Below are 16,867 nucleotides of genomic sequence, written 5' to 3'. Positions count from 1 at the left end.
CTTACGGCCTTCAATATTTTTCTACATTTAATGTGCAGTAATACAACTATCATGTGAACATTTGGAAAAGTCTATGGGTCATTTGACCTTTTAAAGACATTTAAGTGATTTTCTAGCCATATAATGACCGTAATTCAAATTTGAACTACATCTACATGCAACAGCTAACCATAAAGGTTTGAAAAATCATATTTGCCTACTTGTGTGCTAGTTAAATCCATGTGCAGTAAATTAGAAGGAATTTTCAATCATATTGGTGTCACGACATGGACACATGCATGGAGTGCCATGGCATTTTAATTCAAAAAAAATAAAAAATGATCAGAAAAACATGAAACCTCGCTTGATGTAATGTCATGCCACCAAGACGATGTGGTAAAAAAATTGGCTTGTTTGACGAAATATGGACACACCCCCCTCACAAACCGGAGCAACTTACTAGAAGGCTCTTGTTTCCGAGAGGGAACAATGCATGTTTGATGACGAACGGGAGATAGCTTCCTCTTATGGCCTTCAAATTTTTTCTACATTTAACATGCAATAATACAACTATCATGTGAAAATTTGGAGAATTTCAGGGGTCATTTGACCTTTTAAAGACATTTGGGTGATTTTCTATCCATTTAATGACCGTAATTCAAATTTGAACATCTACATGCAACAGCTAACCATAACGGTTTGAAAAATCATATTTGTGTACTTGTGTGTGAGTTAATTCCATGTGAAGTAAATTAGAAGGAACTTTCAAACATATTGGTGTCACGGCATGGACACATGCATGGAGTGCCATGGCATTGTAATTCCAAAAAAATAAAAAATGATCAGAAAAACATGAAACCTCGCTTGATGTAATGTCATGCCACCAAGACGATGTGGTAAAAAAATTGGCCTATTTGACGAAATTTGGACACACCCCCTCACAAACCATAGCAACTTACTAGAAGGCTCTTGTTTCCGAGAGGGAACAATGCATGTTTGATGACGAACGGGAGATAACTTCCTCTTATGGCCTTCAAATTTTTTCTACATTTAACATGCACTAATACAACTATCATGTGAAAATTTGAATAACTTCAGGGATCATTTGACCTTTTAAAGACATTTGAGTGATTTTCTATCCATTTAATGACCGTAATTCAAATTTGAACGACATCTACATGCAACAGCTAACCATAACGGTTTAAAAAATCATATTTGTGTACTTGTGTGTGAGTTAATTCTATGTGCAGTAAATTAGAAGGAACTTTCAAACAAATTGGTGTCACGGCATGGACCCATGCATGGAGCGCCATGGAATTTTAATTCCAAAATATTAAAAAATGATCAGAAAAACATGAAACCTCGCTTGATGTAATGTCATGCCACCAAGATGATGTGGTAAAAAATTGGCCTGTTAGACGAAAGTTTGGACACACACCCCTCACAAACCGGAGCAACTCACTAGAAGGCTCATGGTTCCGAGAGGGGACAATGCATGTTCGATGACGAACGGGAGATAGCTTCCTCTTACGGCCTTCAATATTTTTCTACATTTAACGTGCAGTAATACAACTATCATGTGCACATTTGGAAAAGTCTATGGGTCATTTGACCTTTTAAAGACATTTAAGTGATTTTCTAGCCATATAATGACCGTAATTCAAATTTGAAATACATCTACATGCAACAGCTAACCATAAAGGTTTGAAAAATCATATTTGCCTACTTGTGTGCTAGTTAATTCCATGTGCTGTAAATTAGAAGGAATTTTCAATCATATTGGTGTCACGGCATGGACACATGCATGGAGTGCCATGGCATTTTAATTCAAAATAAAAATAAAAAATGATGAGAAAAACATGAAACCTCGCTTGATGTAATGTCATGCCACCAAGACGATGTGGTAAAAAAATTGGCTTGTTTGACGAAATTTGGACACACCCCCCTCACAAACCGGAGCAACTTACTAGAAGGCTCTTGTTTCCGAGAGGGAACAATGCATGTTTGATGACGAACGGGAGATAGCTTCCTCTTATGGCCTTCAAATTTTTTCTACATTTAACATGCAATAATACAACTATCATGTGAAAATTTAGAGAATTTCAGGGGTCATTTGACCTTTTAAAGACATTTGGGTGATTTTCTATCCATTTAATGACCGTAATTCAAATTTGAACGACATCTACATGCAACAGCTAACCATAACAGTTTGAAAAATCATATTTTTGTACTTGTGTGTGAGTTAATTCCATGTGCAGTAAATTAGAAGGAATTTTCAAACATATTGGTGTCACGGCATGGACACATGCATGGAGTGCCATGGCATTGTAATTCCAAAAAAATAAAAAATGATCAGAAAAACATGAAACCTCGCTTGATGTAATGTCATGCCACCAAGACGATGTGGTAAAAAAATTGGCCTATTTTACGAAATTTGGACACACCCCCTCACAAACCATAGCAACTTACTAGAAGGCTCTTGTTTCCGAGAGGGAACAATGCATGTTTGATGACGAACGGGAGATAACTTCCTCTTATGGCCTTCAAATTTTTTCTACATTTAACATGCACTAATACAACTATCATGTGAAAATTTGAATAATTTCAGGGATCATTTGACCTTTTAAAGACATTTGAGTGATTTTCTATCCATTTAATGACCGTAATTCAAATTTGAACGACATCTACATGCAACAGCTAACCATAACGGTTTGAAAAATCATATTTGTGTACTTGTGTGTGAGTTAATTCTATGTGCAGTAAATTAGAAGGAACTTTCAAACATATTGGTGTCACGGCATGGACCCATGCATGGAGCGCCATGGAATTTTAATTCCAAAATATTAAAAAATGATCAGAAAAACATGAAACCTCGCTTGATGTAATGTCATGCCACCAAGATGATGTGGTAAAAAATTGGCCTGTTTGACGAAAGTTTGGACACACACCCCTCACAAACCGGAGCAACTCACTAGAAGGCTCATGGTTCCGAGAGGGGACAATGCATGTTCGATGACGAACGGGAGATAGCTTCCTCTTACGGCCTTCAATTTTTTTCTTCATTTAACGTGCAGTAATACAACTATCATGTGAACATTTGGAAAAGTCTATGGGTCATTTGACCTTTTAAAGATATTTAAGTGATTTTCTAGCCATTTAATGACCGTAATTCAAATTTGAACTACATCTACATGCAACAGCTAACCATAAAGGTTTGAAAAATCATATTTGCCTACTTGTGTGCGAGTTAATTCCATGTGCTGTAAATTAGAAGGAATTTTCAATCATATTGGTGTCACGGCATGGACACATGCATGGAGTGCCATGGCATTTTAATTCAAAAAAAAATAAAAAATGATCAGAAAAACATGAAACCTCTCTTGATGTAATGTCATGCCACCAAGACGATGTGGTAAAAAAATTGGCTTGTTTGACGAAATTTGGACACACCCCCCTCACAAACCGTAGCAACTTACTAGAAGGCTCTTGTTTCCGAGAGGGTACAATGCATGTTTGATGACGAACGGGAGATAGCTTCCTCTTATGGCCTTCAAATTTTTTCTACATTTAACATGCAATAATACAACTATCATGTGAAAATTTGGAAAATTTCAGGGGTCATTTGACCTTTTAAAGACATTTGGGTGATTTTCTATTCATTTAATGACCGTAATTCAAATTTGAACGACATCTACATGCAACAGCTAACCATAACAGTTTGAAAAATCATATTTTTGTACTTGTGTGTGAGTTAATTCCATGTGCAGTAAATTAGAAGGAATTTTCAAACATATTGGTGTCACGGCATGGACACATGCATGGAGTGCCATGGCATTGTAATTCCAAAAAAAAATGATCAGAAAAACATGAAACCTCGCTTGATGTAATGTCATGCCACCAAGACGATGTGGTAAAAAAATTGGCCTATTTGACGAAATTTGGACACAACCCCTCACAAACCATAGCAACTTACTAGAAGGCTCTTGTTTCCGAGAGGGAACAATGCATGTTTGATGACGAACGGGAGATAACTTCCTCTTATGGCCTTCAAATTTTTTCTACATTTAACATGCACTAATACAACTATCATGTGAAAATTTGAATAATTTCAGGGATCATTTGACCTTTTAAAGACATTTGAGTGATTTTCTATCCATTTAATGACCGTAATTCAAATTTGAACGACATCTACATGCAACAGCTAACCATAACGGTTTGAAAAATCATATTTGTGTACTTGTGTGTGAGTTAATTCTATGTGCAGTAAATTAGAAGGAACTTTCAAACATATTGGTGTCACGGCATGGACCCATGCATGGAGCGCCATGGAATTTTAATTCCAAAATATTAAAAAATGATCAGAAAAACATGAAACCTCGCTTGATGTAATGTCATGCCACCAAGATGATGTGGTAAAAAATTGGCCTGTTTGACGAAAGTTTGGACACACACCCCTCACAAGCCGGAGAAACTCACTAGAAGGCTCATGGTTCCGAGAGGGGACAATGCATGTTTGATGACGAACGGGAGATAGCTTCCTCTTACAGCCTTCAATTTTTTTCTACATTTAACGTGCAGTAATACAACTATCATGTGAAAATTTGGAAAATTCTATGGGTCATTTGACCTTTTAAAGATATTTAAGTGATTTTCTAGCCATTTAATGACCGTAATTCAAATTTGAACTACATCTACATGCAACAGCTAACCATAAAGGTTTGAAAAATCATATTTGCCTACTTGTGTGCGAGTTAATTCCATGTGCTGTAAATTAGAAGGAATTTTCAATCATATTGGTGTCACGGCATGGACACATGCATGGAGTGCCATGGCATTTTAATTCAAAAAAATAAAAAATGATCAGAAAAACATGAAACCTCGCTTGATGTAATGTCATGCCACCAAGACGATGTGGTAAAAAAATTGGCTTGTTTGACGAAATTTGGACACACCCCCCTCACAAACCGTAGCAACTTACTAGAAGGCTCTTGTTTCCGAGAGGGAACAATGCATGTTTGATGACGAACGGGAGATAGCTTCCTCTTATGGCCTTCAATTTTTTTCTACATTTAACATGCAATAATACAACTATCATGTGAAAATTTGGAAAATTTCAGGGGTCATTTGACCTTTTAAAGACATTTGGGTGATTTTCTATCCATTTAATGACCGTAATTCAAATTTGAACGACATCTACATGCAACAGCTAACCATAACAATTTGAAAAATCATATTTTTGTACTTGTGTGTGAGTTAATTCCATGTGCAGTAAATTAGAAGGAATTTTCAAACATATTGGTGTCACGGCATGGACACATGCATGGAGTGCCATGGCATTGTAATTCCAAAAAAAAATGATCAGAAAAACATGAAACCTCGCTTGATGTAATGTCATGCCACCAAGACGATGTAGTAAAAAAATTGGCCTATTTGACGAAATTTGGACACAATCCCTCACAAACCATAGCAACTTACTAGAAGGCTCTTGTTTCCGAGAGGGAACAATGCATGTTTGATGACGAACGGAAGATAACTTCCTCTTATGGCCTTCAATTTTTTTCTACATTTAACATGCACTAATACAACTATCATGTGAAAATTTGAATAATTTCAGGGATCATTTGACCTTTTAAAGACATTCGAGTGATTTTCTATCCATTTAATGACCGTAATTCAAATTTGAACGACATCTACATGCAACAGCTAACCATAACGGTTTGAAAAATCATATTTGTGTACTTGTGTGTGAGTTAATTCTATGTGCAGTAAATTAGAAGGAACTTTCAAACATATTGGTGTCACGGCATGGACCCATGGATGGAGCGCCATGGAATTTTAATTCCAAAATATTAAAAAATGATCAGAAAAACATGAAACCTCGCTTGATGTAATGTCATGCCACCAAGATGATGTGGTAAAAAATTGGCCTGTTGGACGAAAGTTTGGACACACACCCCTCACAAGCCGGAGAAACTCACTAGAAGGCTCATGGTTCCGAGAGGGGACAATGCATGTTTGATGACGAACGGGAGATAGCTTCCTCTTACAGCCTTCAATTTTTTTCTACATTTAACGTGCAGTAATACAACTATCATGTGAAAATTTGGAAAATTCTATGGGTCATTTGACCTTTTAAAGATATTTAAGTGATTTTCTAGCCATTTAATGACCGTAATTCAAATTTGAACTACATCTACATGCAACAGCTAACCATAAAGGTTTGAAAACTCATATTTGCCTACTTGTGTGCGAGTTAATTCCATGTGCTGTAAATTAGAAGGAATTTTCAATCATATTGGTGTCACGGCATGGACACATGCATGGAGTGCCATGGCATTTTAATTCAAAAAAAAAAAAATTATCAGAAAAACATGAAACCTCGCTTGATGTAATGTCATGCCACCAAGACGATGTGGTAAAAAAATTGGCTTGTTTGACGAAATTTGGACACACCCCCCTCACAAACCGTAGCAACTTACTAGAAGGCTCTTGTTTCCGAGAGGGAACAATGCATGTTTGATGACGAACGGGAGATAGCTTCCTCTTATGGCCTTCAAATTTTTTCTACATTTAACATGCAATAATACAACTATCATGTGAAAATTTGGAAAATTTCAGGGGTCATTTGACCTTTTAAAGACATTTGGGTGATTTTCTATCCATTTAATGACCGTAATTCAAATTTGAACGACATCTACATGCAACAGCTAACCATAACAGTTTGAAAAATCATATTTTTGTACTTGTGTGTGAGTTAATTCCATGTGCAGTAAATTAGAAGGAATTTTCAAACATATTGGTGTCACGGCATGGACACATGCATGGAGTGCCATGGCATTGTAATTCCAAAAAAAAAATGATCAGAAAAACATGAAACCTCGCTTGATGTAATGTCATGCCACCAAGACGATGTGGTAAAAAAATTGGCCTATTTGACGAAATTTGGACACAACCGCTCACAAACCATAGCAACTTACTAGAAGGCTCTTGTTTCCGAGAGGGAACAATGCATGTTTGATGACGAACGGGAGATAACTTCCTCTTATGGCCTTCAAATTTTTTCTACATTTAACATGCACTAATACAACTATCATGTGAAAATTTGAATAATTTCAGGGATCATTTGACCTTTTAAAGACATTTGAGTGATTTTCTATCCATTTAATGACCGTAATTCAAATTTGAACGACATCTACATGCAACAGCTAACCATAACGGTTTGAAAAATCATATTTGTGTACTTGTGTGTGAGTTAATTCTATGTGCAGTAAATTAGAAGGAACTTTCAAACATATTGGTGTCACGGCATGGACCCATGCATGGAGCGCCATGGAATTTTAATTCCAAAATATTAAAAAATGATCAGAAAACATGAAACCTCGCTTGATGTAATGTCATGCCACCAAGATGATGTGGTAAAAAATTGGCCTGTTTGACGAAAGTTTGGACACACACCCCTCACAAGCCGGAGAAACTCATTAGAAGGCTCATGGTTCCGAGAGGGGACAATGCATGTTTGATGACGAACGGGAGATAGCTTCCTCTTACAGCCTTCAATTTTTTCTACATTTAACGTGCAGTAATACAACTATCATGTGAAAATTTGGAAAATTCTATGGGTCATTTGACCTTTTAAAGATATTTAAGTGATTTTCTAGCCATTTAATGACCATAATTCAAATTTGAACTACATCTACATGCAACAGCTAACCATAAAGGTTTGAAAAATCATATTTGCCTACTTGTGTGCGAGTTAATTCCATGTGCTGTAAATTAGAAGGAATTTTCAATCATATTGGTGTCACGGCATGGACACATGCATGGAGTGCCATGGCATTTTAATTCAAAAAAATAAAAAAGATCAGAAAAACATGAAACCTCGCTTGATGTAATGTCATGCCACCAAGACGATGTGGTAAAAAAATTGGCTTGTTTGACGAAATTTGGACACACCCCCCTCACAAACCGTAGCAACTTACTAGAAGGCTCTTGTTTCCGAGAGGGAACAATGCATGTTTGATGACGAACGGGAGATAGCTTCCTCTTATGGCCTTCAAATTTTTTCTACATTTAACATGCAATAATACAACTATCATGTGAAAATTTGGAAAATTTCAGGGGTCATTTGACCTTTTAAAGACATTTGGGTGATTTTCTATCCATTTAATGACCGTAATTCAAATTTGAACGACATCTACATGCAACAGCTAACCATAACAGTTTGAAAAATCATATTTTTGTACTTGTGTGTGAGTTAATTCCATGTGCAGTAAATTAGAAGGAATTTTCAAACATATTAGTGTCACGGCATGGACAAATGCATGGAGTGCCATGGCATTGTAATTCCAAAAAAAAATGATCAGAAAAACATGAAACCTCGCTTGATGTAATGTCATGCCACCAAGACGATGTGGTAAAAAAATTGGCCTATTTGACGAAATTTGGACACAACCCCTCACAAACCATAGCAACTTACTAGAAGGCTCTTGTTTCCGAGAGGGAACAACGCATGTTTGATGACGAACGGAAGATAACTTCCTCTTATGGCCTTCAAATTTTTTCTACATTTAACATGCACTAATACAACTATCATGTGAAAATTTGAATAATTTCAGGGATCATTTGACCTTTTAAAGACATTTGAGTGATTTTCTATCCATTTAATGACCGTAATTCAAATTTGAACGACATCTACATGCAACAGCTAACCATAACGGTTTGAAAAATCATATTTGTGTACTTGTGTGTGAGTTAATTCTATGTGCAGTAAATTAGAAGGAACTTTCAAACATATTGGTGTCACGGCATGGACCCATGCATGGAGCGCCATGGAATTTTAATTCCAAAATATTAAAAAATGATCAGAAAAACATGAAACCTCGCTTGATGTAATGTCATGCCACCAAGATGATGTGGTAAAAAATTGGCCTGTTTGACGAAAGTTTGGACACACACCCCTCACAAGCCGGAGAAACTCACTAGAAGGCTCATGGTTCCGAGAGGGGACAATGCATGTTCGATGACGAACGGGAGATAGCTTCCTCTTACGGCCTTCAATATTTTTCTACATTTAACGTGCAGTAATACAACTATCATGTGAACATTTGGAAAAGTCTATGGGTCATTTGACCTTTTAAAGACATTTAAGTGATTTTCTAGCCATATAATGACCGTAATTCAAATTTGAACTACATCTACATGCAACAGCTAACCATAAAGGTTTGAAAAATCATATTTGCCTACTTGTGTGCGAGTTAATTCCATGTGCTGTAAATTAGAAGGAATTTTCAATCATATTGGTGTCACGGCATGGACACATGCATGGAGTGCCATGGCATTTTAATTCAAAAAAATAAAAAATGATCAGAAAAACATGAAACCTCGCTTGATGTAATGTCATGCCACCAAGACGATGTGGTAAAAAAATTGGCCTCTTTGACGAAATTTGGACACACCCCCCTCACAAACCGTAGCAACTTACTAGAAAGCTCTTGTTTCCAAGAGGGAACAATGCATGTTTGATGACGAACGGGAGATAGCTTCCTCTTATGGCCTTCAAATTTTTTCTACATTTAACATGCACTAATACAACTATCATGTGAAAATTTGGAAAATTTCCGGGGTCATTTGACCTTTTAAAGACATTTGAGTGATTTTCTATCCATTTAATGACCGTAATTCAAATTTAACGACATCTACATGCAACAGCTAACCATAAAGGTTTGAAAAATCATATTTGTGTACTCGTGTGTGAGTTAATTCCATGTGCAGTAAATTAGAACGAATTTTCAAACATATTGGTGTCACGGCACGGACACATGCATGGAGTGCCATGGCATTTTAATTCTAGAAAAATGAAAAATGATCAGAAAAACATGAAACCTCGCTTGATGTAATGTCATGCCACCAAGACGATGCGGTAAAAAAATTGGCATGTTTGACGAAATTTGGACACATCCCCCTCACAAACCGTAGCAACTTACTAGAAGGCTCTTGTTTCCGAGAGGGAACAATGCATGTTTGATGACGAACGGGAGATAGCTTCCTCTTATGGCCTTCAAATATTTTCTACATTTAACATGCACTAATACAACTATCATGTGAAAATTTGGAAAATTTCATGGATCATTTGACCTTTTAAAGACATTTGAGTGATTTTCTATCCATTTAATGACCGTAATTCAAATTTGAACGACATCTACATGCAACAGCTAACCATAACGGTTTGAAAAATCATATTTGTGTACTTGTGTGTGTGAGGTAATTCCATGTGCAGTAAATTACAAGCAATTTTCAAACATATTGGTGTCACGGCATGGACACATGCATGGAGTGCCATGGCATTTTAATTCCAAAAAAAATAAAAAATGGTCAGAAAAACATGAAACCTCGCTTGATGTAATGTCATGCCACCAAGATGATGTGGTAAAAAATTGGCCTGTTTGACGAAATTTGGACACACCCCCCTCACAAACCGTAGCATCTTATTAGAAGGCTCTTGTTTCCGAGAGGGAACAATGCATGTTTGATGACGAACGGGAGATAGCTTCCTTTACGGCCTTCAATTTTTTTCTACATTTCACATGCACTAATACAACTGTCATGTGAAAATTTGGAAAATTTCAGGGGCCATTTGACCTTTCAAAGATATTTATGTAATTTTCTAGCCATTTAACGATCGTAATTCAAATTTGAACTACATCTACATGCAATCGCTAACCATATTGGTTTGAAAAACCATATTTTTGTCTACTTGTGTGCGAGTTCAGAAATCATCACACGATATAAATATCTAGTGTTCAAAAAATAAAATGTAAAGATCTAGCAAGACAACCGGCCCCCACATGATTGGGACTCTATTTCGTGCCTCAAGGTTTGGAAGGTGAGTGGCACGAGTTATTAATCAGACAGGATTCTGTATTGGAAACTGTCAGCTATTAAGTTCACAAATGGATTTTGCTGTGGGAATCATGTGTAATTCAAACTACAGTACTCGTAAATTCTGGCGACCAGCGTTTGTACTGTTCCCGTCGATCTAGATTCTGGACACCAATAAATACTACCTTGCTCACGTCGTCCCGCATGCATTCTCATATATATCCTCCCCTCGTCCGCCCTCTCTCTCTCCCTCAATCTCTCAAATCTCTGCCATGGCATCGCCGATCTGCCCATACGCCGACGAGGAGTCGGCACCCCCGAGGACGCTCAGTGGAGGAGCGGCGACGAGGAGGACCCCTACGCATCGCCGGACGAGGTTGCGCCAGACCCTAAACTTTGGATTGGTTTTGGGGCCAGTACAATCTTTGTCTGTGGAAGTCGCTGGCTGAGAAAGCCAGGCAAGTGGTATTGAAGAAGGAGATGGTAGAGGAGGAAGCCAGGTACCAGGCGGCCTGTGAAGCCCGTGATGCCGCCTGGAAAAAGGAGGCGGTGGAGCTTTGGGGGCGGGTGCATAATTGTGCAGAGGAGGTGTGCGAAGACGGGTACTTCATGAGGAAGGTCAAATACGCTAGGCACCTCATCAATGCATCCAGGTGGGCCGATAAGCTCCAGCGTGCCACCGATATGGAGCTCCGGTGGGTGCCCAATGAAATGGAAAGATCGTTCGCGCTCGTCCGTCAGCAAGAGGCAGATCGGTACGTTAAGCGCTGCTAGGCGGAGGAGGTGGAGTACTGCCTCCACACTTTGAAGATGTCGTGCACCAGGGAGCTGCCGGCGAGGGGCAGAGGAATACTGCCCCTAGGAGGCATTATTAGTTTTAGTATTGTTGGTTTTGAATTTTGTGCATTGTACCTAGTAGTTAAGTATCATCACGTATATGTGATGATATTATATATATATTCTATGATGAAGTAATGAACAATTAATATATATATATATATTGTGAATTCCATTTTCTATCAGTTTTTGTCTACTAATTTATATCTAGCTGTTATCATCCACATATACAGAATGGAAAGCATATATACACACATTGAAACAGAGCAATATTATGATTGCTGTGAATACATAGCGATCCACGTCGAAACAACTCAACAAAGTAAAACGTGTCCATGAGACCATGACCAGTAGCCCTTGCCTACGGTAGCTCTTGGCTTTGCCTGAACTCGTGCACGCGTTCGTCCAAGCGGTCGACACGCTCGCGGTACATCTGGAGTGCGATCTCGAGCTCTAGGTTGGCTATTTCATCGGAGATCACCAGCTCGAGGATGCGATGACCATGTTCCTCTACTGCACCAAGTGAGGTGGTCGAGCCTAGCGACCATCACGTTGGCATCGAGCGGGCCGCGGACACGGCGAACAATGCGACCCATTCGAATGGCGCGGCGGCTGTTCGGTGCAAGTACGGCGCAGCCGGCCTCTGGTGCAAGTACGGTGCAGAGGGCTTGTGCCCACTCCTGGCGAGGAATGGAGGTACTGACGGGACGTGTACCCAGCTACGACACCCTGTCGACAACAGGCAAGTGCCGATGGATCCGCTCTTGCTGTGCAGCGCGCCGCGCCTCTCACTCTGCAGCGCTCCAACGGTCTCGCCGTGCAGCGAGCCACAACCTATCAGCGTGGACGCGCCTAGCTTGCTCTGCGGCGCGCCATCGATCATGTCATGCGGTGAGCTGCAGCCTCTCGGTGCTGACATGCCTATCTTGATCCGTGGCGCTGAAGTGCCATGCGCCAAGGGTCTGCTCTACCCTGGCGATGACGCGCATCACGACATCGTCCATCGCGTTGCCGGGGAGCGCCTCGGCCTCGATGGGCCGTGGCGCCTTCTCGTTTTCCTCATCGATGATGTTGATGGCAGAGGCGGCGCTTTTGTGGGTTGGCATGCTTGGAAAAGGTGGATGTGCTACAGGCTACGCTTGTTGCCTCCGTGCGTCGTGCGCCGCCTAGGTTTATGTGCAATATCGCTGGGTGGCGGGAAACCGGTGAGGAAATTGTGGTAAACGGTGGCGTGTTCATAAAACGCCATCAGTTAATGGAAACTTAGCATAGAAGGAACATCGAGCTAGCAGAAGAAGTAGATGATGATCAGATGATCATTTCTCCTAGTTAATTATGCATGTAATAGTTTACTTCGGTGTCTGGAAATGTCATGTGTGTACTAGCCGCCTATCCAATTGCATGTTTGCTGCGTATTACACACATCTTGTTTATGTGAAACGTTCCTGTTCTCTTGGCACAACGCAAGAAGTTTATCGCAATGAACAGTGTGCCGTATATGGCACACACCTTGATCTGGTCGACCGTTTCTTTTGTGTTGCCTAATCACAAACAGTTCATCCGAGTGAACTGTATGCCGTATATCACACACACCTTCATCTGGCTGCCCATTTTTGTTGTTCCGCCTCATCACAAGCAGTTCATCCGAGTGAACTGTATGCCGTATATCGCACACGCCTTCATCTGGCTGCCCATTTATTTTGTTCTGCCTCATCTCAAACAATTAATTGAACTGAACCGTATGCCCCGCATCGCACACACAACTAAAATCTGAACCATGTTTGATGTATCCTTCATCGCAAACGTTTTGCATCTTTTTTGACGGTTTTTTTACATCACCATTTGCGGTTAATGCATTGCACACAGTTTCGTCAAAGCGTCTCTAATCGTAGTGTCATGTTAGCAGCATCCTGCAGTAGTGATGTAGTGGCATGTGTAGTAGTAGAGCCCCCGATGTAGCAGTTCATGCAGTCCAGTCAAAAATGTGTACACGTACGTACAGCCAGATGCCAAAAAATACAGCCACATATGTACATACAGCCGGGGTCTTGAACGAGTACTCGTGCATAAGTACGGCCAGGGCTCGTGTACATGGAGAGGCCACAGACAGCAGCAACGGCGTCTTGTTCATCGGAAGCCAACCGGCTGGGTCGGAACGGAGAAACTGCATCGTGTTCATCGGGAGGCAACTGAATGTGTCGTGTTCATCAAGAGCCAACCGGCTCGGACGGAATAGCCGAAACAGGGTCCTGCTCATCGGGAGGGGTGTGGCGTACCACAAAATGGAGGAAACGGCCTTCTGTTCGAGTGCCTACATTCAAAACGGGGCACTGTTGATCAGGAGGTGTGTGGCATACCACAAAACAGAGGAAACAGACTTGTGTTGGAGCGCCTGCAGTCGAAACGGCGTCCTGTTCATCGGGAGGGGTGTGGCGTACCGCAAAATGGGACTCCATAGGATACTGTTCATCCACCGTCTAGTGCCTCGCTCCAGCCTCCACGGGGTACTGTTCATCCACCATCGACTTCCTCCAGCCACCACCTGCTACTGTTCATCCACCGTCGACTTCCTCCAGCCTCCACCAGCTACTGTTCATCCAGCCTCCACCGACTACTGTACAACTAGCCATCCACGCGGTCCTCTTCATCCAACCTCCACCGGCTACTGTTCAACCAGCCCTCCACGGGGTTCTGTTCATCCACCCCCAACCAGCTCGGGTGTGTGGCGGCCTCTTCGATCGGGGTCATGTTCATCCAGCGGCAACGACCTCTACTACCACGGGGTCCTGATCATCCAACCCCCACCGGGAACTGTTCATCCAACCCGCAACAATGGCCATTGTTCTGTTGGGGAACGTAGTTATTTGAAAAAAATTCCTACGCACACGCAAGAACATGGTGATGCATAGCAACGAGAGGGGAGAGTGTTGTCCACGTACCCTCGTAGACCGACAGCGGAAGCGTTATCACAACGCGGTTGATGTAGTCGTACGTCTTCACGATCCGACCGATCAAGTACCGAACGCACGGCACCTCCGAGTTCAGCACACGTTCAGCTCGATGACGTCCCTCGAACTCCGATCCAGCTGAGTGTTGAGGGAGAGTTTCGTCAGCACGACGGCGTGGTGACGATGATGATGTTGCACCGACGCAGGGCTTCGCCTAAGCTCCGCGATGGTATTATCGAGGTGTAATATGGTGGAGGGGGCACCGCACACGGCTAAAATATCGTATATCAAGTGTGTATAGAGGTGCCCCCCTACCCCTATATATAAAGGAGCAAGGGGGAGGCCGGCTGCCCTAGGCGCGCCAAGGAGAGGGGGGGAGTCCTCCTAGTAGGAGTAGGACTCCCCTTTCCTAGTCCAACTAGGAAAAGAAGGGGGGGAGGAAAGAGAGGGAGAGGGAGAGGGAAAGAGGGGCTGCGCCCCCTGCGCCCCCCTCTCCTAGTCCAACTAGGATTCCTCAAGGGAGGGGCCGCGCCACCTCCTGGCTGCTGCCCTCTCTCTCCCCTCAAGGCCCACTAAGGCCCAATACTTCCCCGGGGGGTTCCGGTAACCCTCCGGCACTCCGGTTTAATCCGAAATTTCTCCGGAACACTTCCAGTGTCTGAATATAGTCGTCCATTATATCAATCTTTATGTCTCGACCAGTTCGAGACTCCTCGTCATGTCCGTGATCACATCCGGGACCCCGAACAACTTCGGTACATCAAAACATACAAACTCATAATATAACTGTCATCGTAACGTTAAGCGTCCGGACCCTACGGGTTCGAGAACTATGTAGACATGACCGAGACACCTCTCCGGTCAATAACCAATAGCGGAACCTGGATCCTCATATTGGTTCCCACATATTCTACGAAGATCTTTTATCGGTCAAACCGCATAACAACATACGTTGTTCCCTTTGTCATCGGTATGTTACTTGCCCGAGATTCGATCGTCGGTATCTCGATACCTAGTTCAATCTCGTTACCGGCAAGTCTCTTTACTCGTTCCGTACTACATCATCCTGCAACTAACTCATTAGTCACAATGCTTGCAAGGCTTATAGTGATGTGCATTACCGAGTGGGCCCAGAGATACCTCTCCGACAATCGGAGTGACAAATCCTAATCTCGAAATACGCCAACCCAACAAATACCTTTGGAGACACCTGTAGAGCACCTTTATAATCACCCATTTACGTTGTGACGTTTGGTAGCACACAAAGTGTTCCTCCGGTAAACGGGAGTTGCATAATCTTATAGTCATAGGAACATGTATAAGTCATGAAGAAAGCAATAGCAACATACTAAACGATCGGGTGCTAAGCTAACGGAATGGGTCAAGTCAATCACGTCATTCTCCTAATGAGGTGATCCCGTTAATCAAATGACAACTCATGTCTATGGCTAGGAAACATAACCATCTTTGATTAACGAGCTAGTCAAGTAGAGGCATACTAGTGACACTCTGTTTGTCTATGTATTCACACATGTATTATGTTTCCGGTTAATACAATTCTAGCATGAATAATAAACATTTATCATGATATAAGGAAATATATAATACTTTATTATTGCCTCTAGGGCATATTTCCTTCAGTCTCCCACTTGCACTAGAGTCAATAATCTAGTTCACATCGCCATGTGATTTAACATCAATAATTCACATCACCATGTGATTAACACCCATAGTTCACATCTCTATGTGACCAACACTCAAAGGGTTTACTAGAGTCAGTAATCTAGTTCACATCGCTATGTGATTAACACCCAAAGAGTACTAAGGTGTGATCATGTTTTGATTGTGAGATAATTTTAGTCAACGGGTCTGTCACATTCAGATCCGTAAGTATTTTGCAAATTTCTATGTCTACAATGGTCTACACGGAGCTACTCTAGCTAATTCCTCCCACTTTCAATATGTATCTAGACCGAGACTTAGAGTCATCTAGATTAGTGTCAAAACTTGCATCAACGTAACCCTTTACGACGAATCTTTTGTCACTTCCATAATCGAGAAACATATCCTTATTCCACGAAGGATAAATTTTGACCGCTGTCTAGTGATCTACTCTTAGATCACTATTGTACTCCTTTGCCAAAATCAGTGTAGGGTATACAATAGATCTGGTACACAGCATGGCATACATTATAGAACCTATGGCCAAGGCATAGGGAATGACT

The sequence above is a fragment of the Triticum aestivum genome, chromosome 3D (genome assembly GCF_018294505.1).
Source record: "Triticum aestivum cultivar Chinese Spring chromosome 3D, IWGSC CS RefSeq v2.1, whole genome shotgun sequence".
Taxonomy (NCBI): domain Eukaryota; kingdom Viridiplantae; phylum Streptophyta; class Magnoliopsida; order Poales; family Poaceae; genus Triticum; species Triticum aestivum.
The sequence above is the reverse complement of the archived record's forward strand: the minus strand, read 5'-3'. Positions refer to the sequence as shown.